The sequence below is a fragment of the Rhinatrema bivittatum genome, chromosome 2 (genome assembly GCF_901001135.1).
Source record: "Rhinatrema bivittatum chromosome 2, aRhiBiv1.1, whole genome shotgun sequence".
Lineage (NCBI taxonomy): Eukaryota > Metazoa > Chordata > Amphibia > Gymnophiona > Rhinatrematidae > Rhinatrema > Rhinatrema bivittatum.
The window spans coordinates 48,732,275-48,740,599 of NC_042616.1; the positions used below are offsets into that span (position 1 = coordinate 48,732,275).

An 8,325-nucleotide genomic window follows, 5' to 3' on the forward strand; every position below is an offset into this window, starting at 1 on the left:
AGCATGACGGGATTGAGCAGGAAACTAGCCTGTGGTGCTCCTGTCTATGGACCCCACTGTCTCAAACTCAAATCTACTAGGCATCCTATACTCGGGCATCCTAATTTTGGGCGTTTTATCTGAGCTTGCTGGATACGGATGCATTTTTTGATGCACAATTGTCAAATGTGCATCATAAATGTACATCATAAATTGCTCAATAACACAAGGATCTTACCCAGATGACCTAAAATTGGCCTCTCTCAAACCACTACTCAAGAAACCTAATCTAGATCCTAATGACCCAAACAACTACAGACCGATCGCCAACCTCCCCTTCATAGCCAAGATTATGGAGAAATTGGTGAACACCCGACTCTCAAACTACATTGAAGAAAATAACCTCCTATCCCCATCACAATACGGATTCCGCAAAACACTAAGCACGGAGTCCCTCCTCATCTCCTTAACAGATCACCTCATCCTGGGCCTCGACAAAGGGCAAGCCTTCTTACTGATCCTACTGGACCTTTCTTCAGCCTTTGACACCGTCAATCATTCCCTACTCATTAACCAGTTAACCTCCATAGGCATCTCAGGCACAGCACTATCTTGGTTCATATCCTTTCTCAGTAACAGAGGATACAAGGTCAAGATCCAGAACAAAGAATCCTCTCTACACCCGTCGTCAGTAGGAGTCCCACAGGGGTCCTCCCTGTCTCCTACTTTATTTAACATTTACCTTATACCGTTATGCCAACTACTGACCGACCTCAACCTCAAACACTTCCTTTATGCGGACGATATCCAGGTCCTGATACCCATTAAGGATTCCTTCGCAAAAACTCTGGCTTACTGGGATACATGCCTTCAAAAAATTAAACTCCTCCTCACCAGCCTAAACTTGGTATTAAACTCCGGCAAAACTGAACTACTGCTCATTGCCTCAGAGAACAACACCATCACCTCTGCACAGCAAGCCACGCAAACAATCACACAAGTGAGAGACCTAGGAGTTCTAGTTGATAATCGCCTGAATTTCAAAGCCACTATTAACAAAACCACCAAAGACTGTTTCTATCAACTACAAGTGCTGAAAAGAATTAGACCTCTTTTCCATGCCCAAGATTTCAGAACCATTCTGCAAGCAATCATTTTTTCAAAATTAGACTATTGTAACACCATCCTATTTGGCCTTCCCGCTTCATACACCAAACCGCTTCAGATGGTGCAAAACGCAGCTGCACGAATTCTGACAAATACCAGGAGAAGGGACCACATAACCCCCATTCTAAAGAGCCTCCATTGGCTACCTATACACTTTAGAATAATATACAAGGCCATTCTTACCACATACAAAAACATCCACCAACTGGCTCCCATTGACCTACAGATCCCTCTCCAACTACACAATTCGTCAAGACCGACAAGAGATGCTTACAAGGGTTCGCTACAGGTACCACCGTCCAAATCTACCAGACACAGCACACTAAGAGACCGAGCTTTCTCTACAGCCATCCCACCGTTATGGAACTCCATCCCCTCAAATCTCAGAACACAACCATGCATCTCAACCTTCAAAAAAAGACTAAAGACCTGGATATTCATACAAGCCTTCCCAGACGCCAATTGATCTAATACTTCCAAGCCACCCCTAATCTCCATCTACACTATGGTTGACCTTATCTTCTATCGTTTTACTTGTGTGAATTAATAACCTGTCCTTTCTCTTCCTTCTAAGCCAAGTTCTTATCACCTTGTTATATGTAACTGCCTTTTCAGCACCATTGTTATAGTTATGTTTACTTTGCACCCCTGTTTTATGTGAACCAGCATGATGTGACTGATGTCTTGAATGCCGGTATATAAAAATCTAAAATAAATAAATAAATAAATAAATAAATAAATGTTTGTTGTTGAGTGTGCTGCTAAGTGGTTTTTATTATTCCTAGTAGTAAATATGACTGTCTTATAATACAAGTTTTTTTTATATTCTGAGTTAAACGTTTCTGAATTCCTGGGCTTCTCAGATCATTTTTAAGGTAAAATAAGTGGTAATTTTCTGTAGCACTGCCAACCCCATAGAGGAGGTGGGGAAATGGGCAGTATCTGACAGGCCCCAATATACTCTTATAAGTCCTTATAGGGCCACTAAGCAATAGTGATCCTAATGCAATCAATTTGACATAATCATTGGAGGGAGAATGTTAAGTACCGGTAAAACTATAGCAGTAGCATATAACTTTAAAAAGGGAGACTATGATAGAATGATGAAATTAGTTAGAAAAAACTAAAAGGAGCAGTTGCAAAAGATAGACGTTTGCATGAGGAATAGACATCATTTAAAAGTACCTTTTTAGGAGTCCAAATAAAATGTATTCATGCATTATAAAAAAAGGTCAAAAGAAGCCCAAACAACTGCCAACATGGTTTAATAGTGAGGTAAAGGAGGCAGTTAAAGCTAAAAGGGTATCTTTCTGTTGCCTGACGACTCCACTTCGCCCACCTTACCTCCTTGGCGACTCCCTCTTAGCCTGTTGGAAGTTTGGCTGCCGCGGCGTCATCTTGCCATTCTCCTCTGGCGTCCCCGGACCGGCTAGACGCTGCACTCCGCTATGTTTCCCAGCAGCCTAAGGGCGCACGCGTGGCCCCGACTCAAGTACCAGCAGTGGCGTGAATCTCAGGGGCGTCCCCCTGAGGTGATGTTATCCTCACCGGATATCCTCTGCCTCCTTGGACTTACCAGGGGTACCCGCTCCTCGGGGGCCTCGCTTTCTCTTTGCTTTTCAGATCGCAGTCTGCAACCGGTACTCGTTCCTCGAGGGCCCACGTACCCGGACACTTCTGCCAGAAAGTCATCGCTGCCTACAACACCAGTGAGTTACCATCTCTCTCTCTCAGAGCGTTCCCTGGAACCAGGTATTCGCTCCTCAAGGGCCTACTCCTTTCCAGCTCCTGGGCTGCTTCTAAGAGACTATTGTGTGAGTATTACCATCAAGGTTCTGTTCCTGAACTCTGCATACCCTGCCTACTCATTATCTTCAGTTTCTCTACAGCTCAGTTATCGAGGATCGCTGTTCCAGTCTCTGAGGGACTACAGCCCAGCCGGGCGTTCCAGCTCACTACTGCCACCTCTGGTGGTTCCATATACTGTCTAATAAAAGAACTAGTGTGTGTCTGTCTCCATACTCTGAGCCTGATCGGTGGTCCCTCTCGGGATCTTCCCCCCCTGGGGGCGTGGTCATCTGCCACCGGCCCAAGGATCCACCCACAACTACCTCAAACACCAACACTTTCAAAAAATGGAAAGCAGACCCAAATGATGAAAAAAGGCAAGAGCATAAGCACTGGCAGGTTAGATGTAAAACAATAGTAGGAAAGGCCAAAAGAGAATGTGAGACGAAGCTTGCCAGAAAGGCAAAAACTAATAATACAAACTTTTTCAAGTGTATTTGATGCAAAAGACTGTGAGGGAGTCATTCAGGCCACTAGATGACCGAGGGGCAAAATGGATGCTCAGGGATGACAAGGAAATAGTGAATCAATTTTTTGCCTCAGCCTTTACTGAGGTGGATGTTGGGAATATACCTGCACCTGACACATTCTTTAAGAGTAGAGATTCTGAGCAACTAAAACAAATCTCTGTGATAATGGAAGATTTAATAGATCAGATAGACAAACTAAAGAGCAACAAATCCCCAGGACTGGATGGCTTCTAAAAGAATTAAAACATAAAGGAGGCTTCCTCTGCTCATTCCTTGACTTGGCAACTTCCGTGGTTAGTCAGGTCTGCTTGCTTTGGTGAATTCTTGTGCTTTGCATCCTTGTTCCTGTTTCATCTTGGTATTCCTGGTCCCCGACTTCGGATCGGCTAGCGATGATTCCTGGTGTGTGACTTCGGATTGGCTAGCGGTGATTCCTAGTATTGACTTCGGATTGGCAAGCGGTGATTCCCTGGTGTGTGACTTCGGAATGGCTAGCGGTGATCCCTCGGTGTGTGACCTCGGACTGGTAAGCAACGACCCTCTGGCACTTGACCTTGGACTTCTTCTTGACCATCGTCTCCAAGGGCCCGCCTAAGTCCCAGTGGCCCGGATCCCTAAAGGCTCCTCCCGGGGGGACCGCGGGCTTCCAGGGGTGAAGCTCCGGTCAGCCCTTGCACTGAACTTCATGACCTCTCAAAGGTCCACCTAAGTCCCAGCGGTTCAGGTCCCTATGGGCTCCTCCTGGGGGGACCGCGGACTTCCAGTGGCGAAGACACACTTCCGTTCTTCGACGTCACGACTCTTCGTCTGCCTCCACAGTCACCTCTGTCTGCAGTGCCGAGGGTCCGCTGGTCACGTCCTCTGTTCCTGCCTTGCCACCCGACGGGAGAACCTACGGATCTTCCTCCTAAGGTATTCCATCCTCCCATCGGCCCAAGGGTTCACAAGCCTGAGCATAACAGATTGCCAAGACCATGGACCAGGCGGAAGCATCCGCCCGCCAGGCCATTCCAGGAATGGCCCAGCGCCTGATGGACCAGCAAAGGACCTTGGATGCCCTGGTTTCCACAGTGGAGAGCATGAATCGACGCTTTGAGGCCCTGGGGCCCATGAACCCCACACTGCCATCTCCACCTGTGGCCTCCGAGGCTCGTTCCGAGATCCGCTTACCTACACCGCCGCGTTTTTCTGGGGAACCTCGGGCCTGCAGGGGTTTCATTAACCAGTGCAATATGCACTTCTGCCTGCAAGCGGCCCTCTTTCCAGATGATGCCACCAAGACGACCTTTGTTCTGGCTCTTCTCGAAGGGAAGGCCCTTGAATGGGCTTTCCCTCTTTGGGAACGGGATGACCCCGTTCTACGGAACTTAAGAGACTTTTGGGAGTTGTTCCGGATGAACTTCGGGGACCCTACTCAAGAAGTGTCCGCAGGGCCGAAGTTGCTTCAGCTACGCCAAGGGTCAAGGACACTGGCTGAATATGCCATAGACTTCCGAACCCTGTCCTCGGAGCTCGGCTGGGGTCCTGATTGTCAGCACACAATCTTTCTGCAGGGGCTGAGTCCCAGGATTAAAGTCGAGCTCGTGGGCAGGGAAGATCCGAGATCCTTGAACGCTCTTATTGATCTGGCGGAACGCATAGATCGGCGTCACCAAGAGCGCCATCAAGAGGCCCAGATGTCACCGAAAGCCGCAAATCCTTCCCGGCGCCCCCAACGCTCGCCCTCTCCCAAGGCTAGATCGGGAACCTCTCGACCTCCGCCTGACGAGCCCATGGAATTGGGTCGTGGAAAAATATCCACTCGCGAGCGTCACCGGCGAATAATGGAAGCCCTTTGTTTTTATTGCGGCACAGCGGGCCATCATATAGCCACCTGCCCAGCACGACCGGAAAACTCCCGGGCCTAGGACCTGAAGGAGGTCTCTTCCTGGGCCTAACTTCTCCAGCACCTCCACTACGCTACCAGTGGGCACTAACGTCGGCGGTGGGGGAATTCCACACGCTAGCCCTGGTAGACTCTGGCGCCGGCGGCAATTTTATTATGCAGAGTTTGGTGGAGCACTTAAAGATTCTGCTAGTCAGTGTTCCAGCTGAATGAAATAGTTGCAGATGGAACAATAAATGTTTACAGCACCACAGTCGCTCTTCTCTTGATTACAATCTTCACCTCTATCTGTGCAGAACTCTTTCAGTAGACGAGGAATCATACCATATCGCCATGATTCCACCCCGATAAATGCATCTCCCACCAAACATTGAACCCTACCAGCACAAATATATCAACCATTTCCCCCGCTAAACCCCCCCGTCTTGCCCCAAATTTCCCTGTAAATCCATACCATATTGTAAATGCACATCACCCTAATGTCAATCTTTTACCTTCATTTATTTTATTATTTTTTTTATTTAAAATCTTTTCTATACCGTCGTTATGCTAGGTATCATCACAACGGTTTACAACAAGGCACAAATATTAATGTTGGTATATGTCTTGATTTATATCCAAAAATACTGGTTCCCTGACATCCCGATAACACACCAGTTCCCAGTCAACGTCCCTAGATGCTCCAATTGTTAAAAAGTCTCTGTAAATAGTTAAATCTCTATGTCATTTTTATTTTATTTTTCACCAAGTCACATGCTAAAATGTTAACATTTCGAAGTTATATGTAAGTTAACCTATACTAAATATTCTATAACTTACAATGTGAAAATAAAGCAGCCACTGTCTTATTTATGTTCAGTATATGTGACCAATGTGATATCTCAATCAAATGTCTATATACAAAAAACCCCCAAAACAAATAAATAAATAATCCTCCTGGATTAGGTGAGAAAAGTCCTGATGGGCAGGGTAACCTTTTTAGCTGGTCAGTAAATCCCCCTTCCACAAATTGTTCAAAAATCCTGACCTTGCACAGACAGTAAACTTTCTCTTCCCAGGGGCTGAAGACTCCTGATAGGCATCCTCTGGAATCCATGCAGGTCTTCCACTTCTATAGATTTAGTTCAGTCTCTGACTCTCCTTGGGACCCCAATAGGGGGATCCCCTGGAAACCGGTTTTCTTACCCTGCTCCATGCAGGTAGGAAGGGGCAGCCAAGAAATCCTCCTCCTGGATGTCTCAACGTAATGCTCTCTTCCCTAACTGAAATTACCATCTCTTGCCAGCAGGTCACCACATGGGATGGGCAGATCTTCCCTATCCCTGGGCATCCCGAACACAGGGTTCCTCATTGCCTGAAACCAGGAAAGGCCCAGGTGTCCAGCAAGGGCTCCTACCAAGAAAAAGGTCAAAATCCCCCAAAATAACTCAGAGGGGAGTAGATTGGCAGGACCACCCTCCTGATCCTGGTTAGGATTCCTAGGCTGGGTTAGCCTGTTCCCTCTGACTGGGCCAGAAAATGCAACAAAGTTAAGCACCTACACCTCCTAACTCTCCAAAAATTACAGAAGACTGTCTCTAGACTCTCAGGGAAAAAACTGTTGTAAAGGGTCCTAAGAGGATGGCCATTCCCAGATCCCTCAAAAGGAGGGAATAGTTTTGAATGGGTCCTCCCCTCATCCAATATCCTACTCTATCTAGTATTTCCCAGGGTTTAATGGTAAGGATGGTCGAGTTACAAATGTAGTAAGATTGTGGAGTGCACACCAGAAACTTTACAATAAACAGAGTCGTATTTCATTTCTGGAGAGACCTGTAAGGGTGTTGGCTCTAATTCTGCACATTTCACATACTTCTTTGGTATGTGTGTGGGTGCCTGTGTGCATATCTTCTCCTTTTCTCCTCCCTTCTCAGGAGATACAGGATTATATAAACGGAGATACTCAGAGAGACTGTAACACAGGAAAATTCTGCTCTGAGGAAATACATCTGCAACAGAAAGGTGAAGTAGCTTTGCACTAGGTGCTGAGATTTGAGGATGGGAAATGGGATATTTACATCTCTATAAGCAGGTGACAGTGCAGATAGCAGGGGCCCATAGTTACTGCTGTAAAGAGAAAGTTATTAAAATGTCCAGCATTGTTTGGATATAATTGTGTTTATATAACTGAGTGCTTATGTGCAGGGTTGGAGACACTCTGAGTGTTGGGTGTCCTGGGTGCCTAAAATTTAGCTCCCGATACTGGCCTATGCAGAATCACTTTTGTGGCTTGTCAAGAAGAGTTGCTGTTGTAGCATGGTTAGTTTTGGGCTGAGGAGAGACTAGAAAGAGACTGAAGGAAGGGCTGGTCCTCAGGGGGCTGCAGGACCTAAGGCAAATCAGACAGAATCGGACCCTCTTGCAATTTAATGGGTGGTACCCTTGAGATTGAAGAGCTGGAGGTGGCTTTCATCACCATCTGATACCTAGCAACCCCTTCTGTGTGTGTGTGTCTCTCTCTCTTCCTCTCACAACCCCTGCAAGGCAATATTGATAGGGGAGGGGCTGTGCAAGCTATCTCCTAATTCACTCACTCTTTGCCCCCTACTCCAGGCATGACCACCACCACCACTACTCTACCTCTTATCTCTCCAGAGTTGACACCAACCCCCAGTCATCACTCTCTGCCTCCCTCCAATCCCCCAGTAAGCACCCTCCCCATTTTCTCCCCTCCCTCTGAGACCCCAGTAAGTATTTTATCCCTCCATTCCCCTCTCCCCATAAAACTCCAGTAAGCATTTTCCCCTTTCCCTACAAACTTTCCAGGCAACTGTTTGACTGATCTGTGGTTTCTGTACCTTCTGGCTCATGAAGGTCGATAACACCATCCCTTCCTAGAGTCCTCACTTCTATGAGTTTGGCGGGTTTACGTACGTATGTTGTGGTTTTTAAAACAGCATGTACTCGTGTATCTTTTGAAAATTTACCCCCAAGCCT

General features: G+C 46.8%; 1 protein-coding gene across 1 annotated transcript in view; it reads left to right on the top strand.

Moving 5' to 3' along the window:
* The first annotated feature begins 7,322 nt into the window (after nt 1-7,322).
* The window catches only part of LOC115086015 (epidermal differentiation-specific protein-like), a 348,683-nt gene continuing 347,680 nt past the window's right edge, over nt 7,323-8,325 (top strand). The window contains exon 1 of the mRNA XM_029592594.1: nt 7,323-7,350. The gene's annotated coding sequence lies outside the window, so the exon portion shown is untranslated. The remainder of the gene's footprint in view (nt 7,351-8,325) is intronic.